Below are 14,120 nucleotides of genomic sequence, written 5' to 3'. Positions count from 1 at the left end.
CCATAACCAGGCTGGATAGGTGTGAATGTGTGCAGGAGAGACTGAGACTGAATATTTAGAGCCATAACCAGGCTGGAGAGGTGTGAATGTGTGCAGGAGAGACTGAGACTGAATGGGGCTCGTTTGCACCACAAAACAATAGAGACAATAGACTGAATGGATGCTTAGAAGATGAAGATTAGAAGATCAGTTGCATTTTAGAGTCTAATCAGAATAAAGTCATATGACATGATCTTGAAAAACATTTAACTAAATACAGAGTTTTAGACTTATCATCTTCAGATTTTAAACATAACATGGTCAGACATGTGGCTTTAGCTGCAGTGCATTTCTAGATTGATACAGTGCCAACTTCAATTTTATTTTCATGAAGATGTGTCATAAAAATACATTTCTAATAACTTTACAAAACTTTGAAGCTATTTCTAACTATTTGACAATAATTGATTCTACATTTACAATAAACTACCAGCTGTCAGCTTTCAAATGAGATCATACTTGTGCTTTTAGAACAAAGGGTTCATGATCTGTTTCAGTTTGGGTATGCCATTTCTGGGGATTTTTCAAAAGTGGGCTTAACAGGTTAAAGGAACACTCCAACGTTTTTTGAAATAGGGCTTATTCACCTTCTTTCCTACATTTAGATAGGTGGGCAAATGCATTTTTGTCTCAGTGCATGCATTGTTTTAGTTTGACAGGGTCGGCGCTAGCTTACCTTAGCTTAATGAATAGAATCCTTTGTTGCCAACTAGCATGTCCTGAGTAAAAGTGGGAAAAAAATATTTTAAAAAAACCTAATTACTTCTTGTGGCCTGCGTATTCACAACAAGTACAAATAGCGATGCAGATTAACACTAGGCAATTTCCTAGGCAGTTTCATAGCTGTTTATTTCAATAATCTGGATTTAAAAATGTTTCATATAAAATATGATAAACAAAAACAAAATAAGTGAAACTCAGTTGTTGCTTTGTTTCTTGCAAATCTGTAAAAAAAAAATTATAAGTTTTATTCTTTCATCTTTATTCTTATATATATTTGGTGTCTGTTAATTGTTATACTCCATAATATTTTATAAAATCCTTTGCCAATATGTTAATGAGAGGTAAGATAAATGTAGAAATAAAATATGTGGTTGACATTTTTCCATTAATTCACTTAAAAGTTACTTCTCTAGATAGATAGATAGATAGATAGATAGATATGTGACCATAAACATTTAAAATGTGTAAATTAGAATAAAAACAAACTCTGTAAGTGATTTCTGCTTGATTTTGTCAGAGCTGCTCCTCCTCCTCCAGTGAAGCACCTCCTCTTTCAGTGAAGCTCCTCCTTCTTCAGTGAAGCTCCTCCCACTGCAATTCACCAATAAATGCTGGAATATTCAATGTGTAATACATTGAATACTTGTTCTTCACTTGAAGAACAAGTGAAGACGAGCATCAAACCATCAGGAAGAGCTGAAATCTGCAAAGACAGAGTTTATTGAAGGACAGTGAGAACATGAGAGATCCAGAACACTGCAGAATGAAACACACTGAAGAACAAAGAGGTTGGTGTTTATTCCTGATTCTTCATTAGTGAGGCTGAAGAACATTAAGGTTATAAAGCAGTTCATCAGATTTGGCTCTGTTATAGTAGGACAAATCTAGTTTTGAATTAGAATTAAAGCAGCAAATAATATGAACTGGGTGCAATTAAAAAAAAAAAACAACAACAAAAAAAACAAGGATGTTTGTTATCTGTAAGTCAATATAAGTATTATCTGAGCTTTTTTTCTGTTTATTTTACATCTGGTTCACAATTACTGCAACCATGTTACTAAAATTATGGATATGTCTTAATACAGTTTTTGCGCATTCTAAAATATTGTTACTATCTTGCTAAAACTCCAACATTTAAAAAAAAAAATCAAATAAATAGACTTTGCTACACATGGTGTAGTTTGTGTAAAAAACAGGGAGTTTTAAAATTATAGCATTATTGCATTCCATTAGTGATCCATAAAGAAGTGCTGATAGTGATAAAGGTCTGTCGGCCAAGATGTGTGTGTACATCTGAGGTTTGCTAAATGTCACACCTTCAGTACGATGTGGGAAAGCTGTAATCTGCTGATTGGTCAGTTTAAATGTCTCACATTTTGTTTCAATCACATGTTCAAAAGGATTAAAGAAGATTGTGAGGCTTTGTCTACAGCTGGTGTTAAGATGTGTTTTGGTCAATTGGATCACAAGTACACAAGGGCCTAATCCCGTTTACACTTGGTGTTTCAAATCCATCTCTATTGTCCACTTTTGTCCACTTTTGTTTTGTTTCTTTTGAGGGGACGGTCTATGGGCAGGTAAATGTATGGGCTTTCAGTATAATGGATGAAGTAAGCTCATGCAATTTGCATGTGAGCATGACCAGAGATGGACAGAAAACTAGACGAAGAGTTTTGTTTCTGCTCTTAAAGCTGCAAGTCCACGTCAAACACAGAGTTTTCCTTCTTCAAACAAAACTTGGGTCTTCAGCCAACAAAGTTTAAATGCTGTCTGGCTACAGCGCTTCCCATAATGTTTACGCATTTGTGTCTGTTTGAACACACTCGACCACATGAGCGTCTACACTACCAAAGCAATCCGGTTGAACGTGTTTTCGACATGTGATCGTTTTTTTCACTACATAATTTTTATTTTATTGATTTACTGAGCTTTTTTTTTTACTTTAATTTCAGGCCCGATGGATGAGAATGAAGAAGTGGAGAAACGTCAAAGGAGATCTCAGAAATCGTTCACTTGCACTCAGTGTGGAAAGAGTTTCACATGCAAACAGAGTCTCAATGTTCACATGAGGATCCACACTGGAGAGAAACCGTTCACATGTGATCAGTGTGGGAAGAGTTTTGCACAACCAGGACACTTTCAGCGACACATGAACATCCACACTGGAGAGAAACTGCATGAATGTGATCAATGTGGTAAAACATTTTTGAGGGCTTCAAACCTGAAGAGCCACATGAGAGTTCATTCACAGGAGAAACAACATTCATGTTCTTTGTGTGGAAAGAGTTTTTCACGTCCGCAGAATTTAAAAGCACATCAGAAAATACACACTGGTGTAAGAAATCATATGTGCTTTGAGTGTGGGAAGACTTTTATTACAGCTGAAGATTTGAAACGGCACCAGAGAATTCACACTGGAGAGAAACCTTACAAGTGTTCACACTGCGACAAGACATTCAATCATTCAGGATCCCTGAAAACACACGAGAGGATCCACACTGGAGAGAAACCGTATCACTGCACTGCATGTGGGAAGAGCTTCACTCATTCATCTAATCTACACAGTCACACAAAAACTCACATTAAGTAGCTTATCTTCAGTTCCAGCACTTTCAAGTGTGATGCCACCTCTCTTTCCTATTAGTTTGTCTAACCAGTCACAACCACGGCTGTAGCCAGTTATGAAGTCACCCGAGGTCCAGACTTCAGTATATTTCTGAGGTGTATATAATAAAGGTTGTGAAATAATTCTCTAATATAGTATTAACTCTACTTTAGTGCTGCAAGGATATTGCACAGCTCCAAGATCTTCTCGTCTGAGCTCTGCACTGTAAAAAATGTCCGTAAAATTAACTTTGAAATGCTGTAAAATAGCTACATGGAAATACTGTAAATGAGAATACAATTGAACATTGTTAACTTAACAATAATATGTTGTTAATTAAATGAAACATTGTTAACTTAACAGTAATATTTTGTAAACAAGTAAATCAAATATATCTGTTAATTTTACAGTAAAACTATGATTATAAAAACATATATTTATGTAGAAATTATCTATTACTGTAAATTGTACAGACTAAAATTGTATATTCAATTACAGCACAGTACAGTTTAAAAGACAAGAGCATAATGTTAAAATGCCATTTTAATTGTTTTAAATTTGCAGCGAATTTCTTACAGAATTGTACTGTATTTCCATAATACAGTATTGGCGTAGTCCCATAGGAAATGAATGGGCTTTGGCGTCGCGTCAGAAATCGAGACGCTGGTGGACAAGCGGCTTCGAGGGGCCGATCACACCTGACGCGTTTTTTGCAGTGAGAGGCGCCTATTTTCAATTGGTTTCCTATGGCAGCGAGCGTTCTGCACGCTGTTTATGCGCCAGCTGCGCCTCGCGTTTTACCGCCCGCTGCGCCTCGCGTTTTTGAAGTTGAAAAAAAAGCAACTCCGAGCGGAAAAAGCGCCCGACGTCATCGCGTTTTTTTCCACTGTCCAATCGAATGAAGTGAGAGGCGGGCCTTCCGTTTAAGTGATGAAAGCTACAGTTGCTTGAACGCCAGGAGAGTGCGATGATAGAGGATAAACTTGTGGTGCTCTCGCGGGTTACCAGGAGCTTAACGACTTCACGAACCGGAACTACCACAATGTTAACAGAAAGTAAATAAAGGTAATAAAACGCTGATTTGACGTTTACTTGACTGACAGGACAGCTGTTTCATTGGTTGCCTAGCAACATAAAAAACAGCGCACTGATCGTTCTGTGTAATGTAAAGTGCTGTGCACCTCGCGTTTTCGAACCTGAAAAACGCGTCAGGTGTGATCGGCCCCTTAAGCTGTAAATATACAGCACATTTCTGTTTTCATCCCGATAAATTCGTAATACAGTATCATACTGTAAAAGGCATTGCATTGTGGGACTGATTTCTTTCGCGCTCAATTCAGTTCAAATGTGACGCGAGCAGACAGTAGCTATACAGGCAGGGCCTGAAATTAACACCCGACCACACGCCAAATGCGGGTGAATTCTGCAATTGGCGGGTAACACTGTCAATCTACCTGCCACATTGGCAGGCAGCCAATGAGAATCGACCCTTCGCGGGGAGTTTGATTGACAGGCGATCTGGCCAATCATAATCCGCCTTTTTTTTTGTCCGACAAAGCAGTCAGGACTCAGGAGAGTTCAACGTTGGAGGATTTGAACTTGAAAAAACGGAGTGTACTGAGTAAGCCTACTGACATCTTTCCGCAGTTAAAACTACATTCCTTCTTATGTTCATTCATGTTTATTTGATGCTAATTAACTAGAAGGAAGAGATGATCAGTTCACGAGCAGCTTTAACTGAGGCAGCGATCTGTCAAGACACATTACAGAGCCACAAAACGGTATTGTCTAAATTTCTTTAAAAATGACCAAATTTTAACGTTGAGACTTTGTTTAATATCAAAAGTAACCTGGACTGTCTTGTCTGTCAGCGTGTTGTCAGTGTCTCTGCTGCGCGATGTGTTTTTCATTGTGTGAGATCATGGTTTGGCGTGAGCGCGGTGTAGCTTGTCGGACATAGCAACAGTAACTAAAGGGGCCAGGTCTTTACGTTTTTTTTGTTTGTTTTTTTTTTCAACTGTTGTTCTTTGACATTTAAACGAAGTCAGCCATTTTGTTGGATTTTAGCTAAAAATGCACATTACTGGAGTAAAGAAAGCATCTGTGAAAGCAGTATTACCAGTAATATAACAATATTAATTTAGTTCTGCTTAACGGTTCCTTAACGCTGTAACTAACAGCTGCCCAGCCATCAACACAGCCGCGTGTGATTTGTTTACATACGAGCTGCACTAGGTCTATATCTGTATTCTAAGAGTTATTATTACTTGTATGGATCTCGTTAATAACTTGACAGCACTTAAATGTGTATTCTTACAAGTTAAAGAACAAATGTTTGTGCAATTCCTTTTTTTTCCACCTTTTATGAGGCCAAAAAAAAAAAAAAAAAACTGGCTGGTAAAAAGTCACAGTGGCTGGTGGTCAAAAAAGTTAACTTCAGGCCCTGTATACAGGCGAACTTGATTTGTCAGCGGGATTCAACTGAACAGAATAATCATTCATGTTATCAAGATAAACAGTGTCTGCGAATCTGTGAACAATTTTTAAGCTTTTGTGAGCTTCGGTTCGTGGTTCAAACATTTGCCTGTGACGCAGCAGAAAATGGACGACGTTAATGTTAGCTGCTACATGAAGACGGATGGAAGAATTTGTCATTAGAATAATCTAACCTGCGCCTGTGACGATAAGTGGGATTTAGAGTTTGAGAAGATGGAAAATTGTTCAACTGAGTGATACGGTAAGCCAATATTTTTTGTGTGTTCGCATTTCTACATTGTTTCCACGTAACTTATTTGGTTTGATTTTGCGGTTTACTACCGTGGCCGCGCAAGCAATTCACTCTGTTCCGCCTGTTTACCAAGTAACTTCGATATTTCATATAATAGGCAACATTTACCATGTTATTTGCATGACGTGCTTTTGATATATATATTTTCCGTTTCAGGCTTTGTAATCTGATGACGGTCCAGTGCTAATGTAAGTGATTTTAAGTAACTGTTAGTGTTACAGTTATAGTCTATCTATGTGTATAATCTATGTGGTAAAAAATATGCTATCAAATGCTGTCAGTTCTGTGATCGTGCTTTTGTTCCTAATGTTGTTTTCAAATGTAGTATTCCTGATTGCCATGCCATGGTCCTACAACTACTCCCACAATTCAAAGAGAAGTTAGACGGTTTTATCCTTCAAGCAGATAAGTAGAGATTATTCAACAAATCTCATTAATCTGTAATATGTTTTATGTTTTGGTTCTGTTGATCATGGTTGTGCTGTCCTTTTTAAAAATTGTTTCAGGAATTTGCAACGCTGATGTCCAGCAATCTACATTTGCCAGAGAGCCTTATATTTCTTGGTATGTAAACATTAAAAGGGTAATTTAAACCTAAAATGAAAAGCCATAATTTACTCACCCCACTGCAAAATATGTTTTTCTTAATTAGTGTTTTTTTTTTTATTGTTTCCAGTCCAGATATCTAAAATTCTTATTTGAAGAAGCATTTAATAGACAAGTAAAAATTGTCTTGTTTTCTGAAAGAATAAGTCAAAAGAAAGTGGCAAGATGAAAATCACTATTTTCTGTTTAAAATTTTCACATAGTATCTTTAGGTTATAATATCATAAAAAATTCAAATCCAGATTTGGATTTTCAAAGATCTATTATAAAAACGGATTATTTTCCCCCAAAAATGCAATAAATTCATGACACTTTTTTTTCAAAATGCTATCATATTGAAACTGTTGAAATCAGCCATCACTAAGAAATATCTCCTGAACTTTTTTGACGGCGATCAGCTCACAAAAACTGATTTTGCACGGGCACTTTGCACTGCTCCCTGAATCGACGCGCTTATTCATTTGTGGATGTAAACTGAATCTGTAAGTCAGCTATGCTGTTTACTTCTGAATATTATATTTCATTCTGGTGCGCTTAAAGTTATCGCTACTGTGTAATAGTAGCCTATGCTATTCACCAACTAAACATATCCTATTCAATGCGTTCACAGTCTCTTTCACGGGCATCATTTGTAGTAGCCTATTCACAAGCTTCCTCAAGCATAGCGTTTTCTCGGAGTTCACTGTGTGCTTTCTACCATGCACAAATATGTGTGTAATTGTAACAATGAGCACTCAAACACACCAAACCAACAATTACTAAAAACACACTCAAAAACTGATTTTGCACGGGCATTTTGCACTAGCACTTAGAAGGTTGTGGTATACATAAACACTCTGTCAGCTACACTGTTTACTTCTGAATATTATAGTTTATTCACAGCCATCATTTGTAGTAACCTAGCCTGCTCCCTGAATTCAATGCGTTCACAGTCTCTTTCACGGGCACCAAACCAACAATTACTAAAAACACACACAAAAACTGATTTCTGACGGGCATTTTGCACTAGTTAGACTGAATTGTGACTTGTCTTGACAGTATTTATTAAGCTGACTACTGGTATGAGTAGCCTAGTCAGAACACAAAAGTCTTGAGACAAAACAATGGCAGTCACATATTGTAAGATATGTCAGTGCAAGTTGTTATCAGTTAAATGATTAGTGAAAATTCTGTCATTAATTTCTCTCCCTCATGTTGTTCCAAACCTGTAAGACCTTCGTTCATCTTCAGAACACAAATTAAGATATTTTTGATGAAATCTGAGAGGTTTCTGAACCACCCATAGACAGCAACGTCTTTGCAACTTTCAAGGCTCAGAAAGGTAGTAAAAACATTGTTTAAATAATCCATGCAACTACAGTGGTGCAACCTTAATATTATGAAGCGACGAAAAAAACAAAAAAAAAAACAAATAACGACATTATTCAACAATCTCTTCTCTTTCACGTCATTCTCCTACGCTGTTGACGTAGTGTAAACAGTGTCAAGTCACCTTCATTTATATAGCGCTTTTAACAATATAGATTGTTTCAAAGCAGCTTTACAGTGATAATAGGAAATTACAGTAACATAGATTTTGGGGTTATTTTGCGCACAAAAAGTATTCTCGTCACTTCATAATATTTAGGTTGAATTACTGTAGTTATATGTACTATTTACAGTTTTTTTTTTTACCACCTTTCTGGGCTTTGACAGTTGCAATGACATTGATGTCAATGGAGGGACAGAAACCTCTCAGATTTCATCAAATATCTTCATTTGTGTTCTGAAGATGAACGAAAGTCTTGAGGGTGAGTAATAATGACATAATTTTCATTTTTGGGTGCAAACATGCATTTTAGTCTGGTAAATGTCATGTTTAACATTATCATGTAGTCGTGTATGCAATAAACATCGCAAGGCTTGCAATTATTCCATTGTTATTATTTCATTGTTTTTTTCTTCTTTCTTTTCTGCCTTTTAGACGCGTTCTTGACATCAATCCTGAACGTGGATCAAAACAAAGAAAGGACAAGTAACTTGTAACCAAGTAACGAAGTTGTGCAAAAAAAAAGAACACCACTGTAAGCCTACAGGTTTCCTCACTTCTGCGAAAACTTGCAGACTTTGAATGGGATTTCGTTTGCACTTTTATGGACTTCAAAACAGAAACAGCAATTCACTTCCATTATAAAGCTTGGAAGAGCCAGGACATTTTTTAATAGAACTCCGATTGTATTCGTCTGAAAGAAGAATGTTGTATAGACCTAGGATGACTTGAGGGTGAGTAAATCATGTGCTAATTTAAATTTTTGGGTGAACTATTCCTTCAAGTGCTAACTGTTACCTGTTTGTTGTTAAGTGTTAAAATTGCATTTTATGTTTAAAAAATAATTTAGCCAACATGTTCACAGAAGGCAATTTTCTGATCTTTGCTTTTAACCAAAATAAATGTTTCAGACCCAGAAAAACACTCAGTTTCAGTCAATCTCATGTTAATCTTGAGAGTACCTATAGACAGGCCCGGATTAAGAGGACTTTGGGCCCTGGGGCTATAGCAACACCAAGGGCCCCCTTTCATCTGATTGCCACGCCACAGTCTTCTACTGCAATAAATTTGTTTTATTGTTTTTAATCAATGTATTTAATTAATGTTTTTCTTTATCATTATTTTTTATTATTATTTTTGCACACTAAATAGTCCAGGCTATTTAACACATTAACCCTCTACTGCACAGATTTTGATGGAACATCATGATAAAAATTACTCCACATAATTTCTTGGTTCATTTTGGGAACATTTTATTGATAAAACATTTTTACCCCCTCCTCTTCCATGAGTGCATTTATGGCTATTTCTCTCATTTTATCTAAAGGGACAAAGTAAGCATTAATAAAACATTTGCTTTCTAAACCCCTAGATGGTAATTGTTTCTCATGTGGATATCTGTAAAAAAAATATTAATACATTTACACTGCATTTACAATTACATAAATGCTATGATTGTTATTTTATTTAATATTTAAATATAAAAATATTTAATTTTTAATTTCTAATTAAAGGGTACATTAAGTATGAAACTAAAACTACCAGTAGGTGGCGGCAAGTCACTGTCTTAATAAGCGAGTCATTCATTCATCCGATTTGTTCAAACGGCTGTTTGATTCAACGACGAAGCAAACGAGGAGTCAATGTATCATTAAATGAACCCATTCGTTCAAAACGCAGATTATTCAGTAACGAATCACCACTATCAATTTCAGAGATTGTTTCTGCTGTGGTTTCATTTTGGAATTTCCATCGGCGAAATGACGATAAACTAAAACGTAACTCTCAATGTTAACTTATTGGTCAACTCATTGTTGCATAACATATATCACATTGGCAATTGTGCTGATATTTGGGGAAAACTGCGCTTTTACTTGTGTGATATATTTATTTTATATTATGTAATATTACAATAAGACGAAAACTCATCGGGGCAAAAAATGCCCATGTACCCTGGATATATTGGACCTTGATGTTCGTAATTCGGCCGGGGATTTTTACGCAGGTGGGTGGTGGGAGAAAAAACACTGACATTCCGATTCAGACTGCAATAAAATCACCTACTATATTCTATATAGCCCGTATTGAAAATACCTTACGACTCCACGAGAAACATCCAAATAGTGCTTAACTCATTAACTTACTTCAGCTGCTTGCTTCCCTTCTTCGACGTCTAAAACACGCGGATCGGTGACGAGGAAGGAAGGTGAAGCTAACTGTGGGCTGCTGCCGCTGCACTCGGGGTCTTCCACGGGCACGGATGAAAGTGAACCAAAGTAGTTAGTTAGTTTAGGAATTTTTGCATCCCTTTTCTGCCTTTCGAGTTTGTTTTTCCTTTTTTGTGCATCACTATCACTTTTTTTTCATCATTTTTGAACTCCTGCGAGCGATTTATTCCCATGTTCTATATGAAAGCATAACGAAAAGAGGCGTTTCCCAACGTCATAGCGCAAATTGTAGAGGTAATTTGATTGGCCGGTGAATTATATCAGTCAGGCACATTTTCCAATAACTTCTTGTTATTTTATTATACACAAATCAACCACCTATGACTTGATAATCTCATTTCCTCCAGCCAATCACGGGCCCCCTAATCCCGTGGGCCCTGGGGCTTCAGCCCCACCTAGCCCTTATGTTAATCCGGCCCTGCCTATAGAGTAGTATTGCATCCTTCATATCTCCAAAAGTCTTTAGTTTTATTATATTTATAAAAGAAAGATAGGCTGTACCGAGTCTTTCCGGAAAAAAACGAGCGTCTGGAGGCGTGCCGTGTGGGCGGTGCTTACGCGCCGATATCTAACAACACACAGACATTTGAAGCAGTTTGTCTATGAGTTTTACTCACCGCCTGCGGTTCCAACGCACGACCTCGAACCTTTATCGTTGGGACTGCTAAATCCGGCGTCGAACTGGGCCTTGTTTATACAACAATCATCGTCGAAATGCAGGGAACAAACAAAGTCCTGTGACTGCAGCGAGCACAGCGCTTAGATGAGGTACTGCTTTCACTCTCTCGCTCTGGTCTACGGGTGCGCGCGCGCCCTTCCGGGAGAAGAGCCCTTAGGACCGTATAAGGAAATTCCGCCCCATCTGACGTCACACAGGCCCATACTCGAAAAAAACTTTCCGAAACTTGTGACAAACCGGAAGGAGTATTTTTGGTACAGAAATACTCCATCAAACGTACAACTTATTTTTTTTTACTTTGTCCATGTTTAGCATGGGAATCCAACTCTTTAACAGTGTAAAAAACTCAGTATGCATGAAATAGCATTTCACCCCCCCTTTAAAGGTATAGCGGAGGATTTTATTTTTCCGGGTGGATCATCAAGACTATTGGTCCTCCTAATTGTCAATCATTCTGGTGATATGTTTACGTAAGGCCGTCGTACGTGCTTGTCCTTTCTGCGCATGCGCACTTTCAGGTGTATTATGTGTGGTGACAGTCTATGGCAGGGCTGCCAACTCTCACGCAATTGACACTTTTCACACGCTCTCACGCCACACATCCATTTTCTCACGCACAGAAAAATTGCGGAGCAAAGAGGTACTTTTAATATTAAACTAATTCTCAGCTCTTAGATTCCGTCAATTTTATTATGAAATTCAGACAAAAATACGTTTGGCGCTTGTAAATGTGAAGTGACAGATCGCAGAGCGCCTCAGTTCAAGTGCACGTGAACCGATCACCTGTTACTTTTTTATTTAAAGATGCAGTACAACTTACCGAAAGTATACATAATATCGACCAATTAGTGTTTTTCAACCACGGAAAGAGGTCAATATAACAGCAGGAGAAAAATTATGTCACATAACGTTACATTTACCTCAGGAAAGGCATTTAATGACCATAGCATGTTAATTGAATAGAAAAAATAGCTAGAGAGGAGATTTTGCTGAGCACTATATTACATTTTTATTATATTTTTACTTATGTCATTAAATAATTGTTATTATAACAAAAACTGCATTATATTTAATTTAATTTGTTATTTTTAACCTTTAATAATACCAGCAGATTGGGCCCTCTATGTTTACAGCATTAGGTGAGATTATTTTTTTTAAAATAAAATTTAAAATAAACATGTTTTATTTTCAATTAAATTAGTCAATATTAGTCAGTATTAGTCAATATTAGTAAATATTGAATCAAAATCGGAATCAAATCACAAGAATGGAATTGAAATCTTGAAATTTTTGTCAGTCAAAAACTGTATCCTATACCAGTCATTGTACAATGTAAACATTGTAACATGTTGTCACTAAACTTTATAAAATTCTATTTAGTTACCAAATGTTTTGACAATCACAATTACACTTATTGTGATGCAATATTTGTTTTTACAGCCCCCCCCAAAAAAAATCTCACTCCAAGCTAAACTCAAAAGTTGGCAGCCCTGGTCTATGGTGGTGAGCTGTCTATGGGTGAGCTACGGTTTCAGCCATTCATTGAAGCTCGCCGTTCTCGCCGGGTTTTTTTCAAAATGTCTGAGGGTCGTAAGAGAAAAAGTGTCTACGAATTGTATGACAAGAAGAGAAAGGCCTCTGAAGAAAGAAACAAGACCAGAGTGTTTTTGGGAGAATATTTCACACGCTGGCGACTGGCGTGCGCCAAAAGCACAGGTTGGGCTTCCCACTGATGCCTCAGTCGCGAAGTTTCTACTCGTCAGGTAAAGTTTGGCATGCTATTTGGAGAAATCCGTTTAAAATCACTGCTAGTAAAAGTTAATGTAAGCTAGGATTAGCGATCTTGCAACTTGTAAACAGAGCGTGCACGAGGAGAACTAGGCTCGTGCATGCTCTCTCGTGCACACGTATAATAGGCGCTCCCTCTCGGGAGCAGGTAGAGTTGCGCATGTGCATTTTTTCAAAAAGTGAAGAGGGCGGTTCTTTTCTAAAATTCGGGAAAATCCTCCACTATACCTTTAATATAATCTATATGTTTAAAAGTACAAGTGTTTTTTGCTCTGTTCTTGCTCAGGAAGCTGTAGAAGAGGCTGTTTGAGACGCTTTGCTATCTTGTTAGTCAATAAAGAGAGAGATCTGTCTTATTTTCTTCCAGTTTTACTTTCTTTTTGTATTTTCTGCACCAAGTATTAAACTTTTATTGTCCGTTTTTTATTGTCTGCTCCTCCTTCTTGCATCAAGAAAAAATAATTAGTTAATTCTAATGTTTTCCTGTTATTAGTTTAATTGCTTCTATTGCTCTCCTCATTTGTAAGTCGTTTTAGATAAAAGCGTCTGCTAAATGATCAAATATAAATGTATTGTATTTAACAGATTTTATAAGGAAGCAGATTGATGGAGGTAAAATGTGTGCAATGGTACTCTTGGATCTCCAAACAGCTTTTGACAGTGAATCATTCAATACTGTAAGATAAATTAAGTGTCATGTGTTTTTTCCAAGTATACTGATAGCCTGGTTGAACTTTTATTAAACTAGGAGAATTCAAAGTGTAAAAATTGATGGGTTTCTCTCTGAATAAACAATTATTAATAATGGAGTTCCCCAGGGAAGTGTCTTAGGCCCCCTTTTACTCCTCCTATACATAAATGATATGCAAGCAGTTTGTGACTGTAATTTGTTCTCTGCTTTACTGGTTTCAGACAAGGATGTCAGTAAAATACAAGTGATATGAGGAGTTATATAAAGTAAGAGACTGGCTCTCTGAAAGTAAACTCTTATTGCATTTAAGTAAAAAGTCTAAAAGTAAACTGAACAAGGTTCCTAACCTGTGTGTCAAGGTAGGGGATTGTGTAATATCAAACAGAAATAGTGTTAATTATCTTGGCTGTGTCCTTGACAATGATTTAAGTGGTGCAAGTATGGC

The 14,120-nt window shown here is 36.9% G+C and overlaps 1 long non-coding RNA gene across 1 annotated transcript; it reads left to right on the top strand.

Annotated features, from left to right (window-relative positions):
* Positions 1 to 5,832: 5,832 nt before the first annotated feature.
* LOC311085251 lies at positions 5,833 to 6,693 on the top strand. The gene is made up of 3 exons (XR_014606762.1): positions 5,833 to 6,104; positions 6,312 to 6,343; positions 6,481 to 6,693. It is a non-coding gene; the product is annotated as an uncharacterized lncRNA (long non-coding RNA).
* Positions 6,694 to 14,120: the final 7,427 nt, after the last annotated feature.

The sequence above is a fragment of the Abramis brama genome (assembly GCF_963993115.1).
Source record: "Abramis brama genome assembly, chromosome: 6".
In the NCBI taxonomy this organism is placed as follows: domain Eukaryota; kingdom Metazoa; phylum Chordata; class Actinopteri; order Cypriniformes; family Leuciscidae; genus Abramis; species Abramis brama.
Note: the sequence above shows the minus strand (reverse complement) of the source record. Positions and strands in the feature narration are given on the sequence as shown.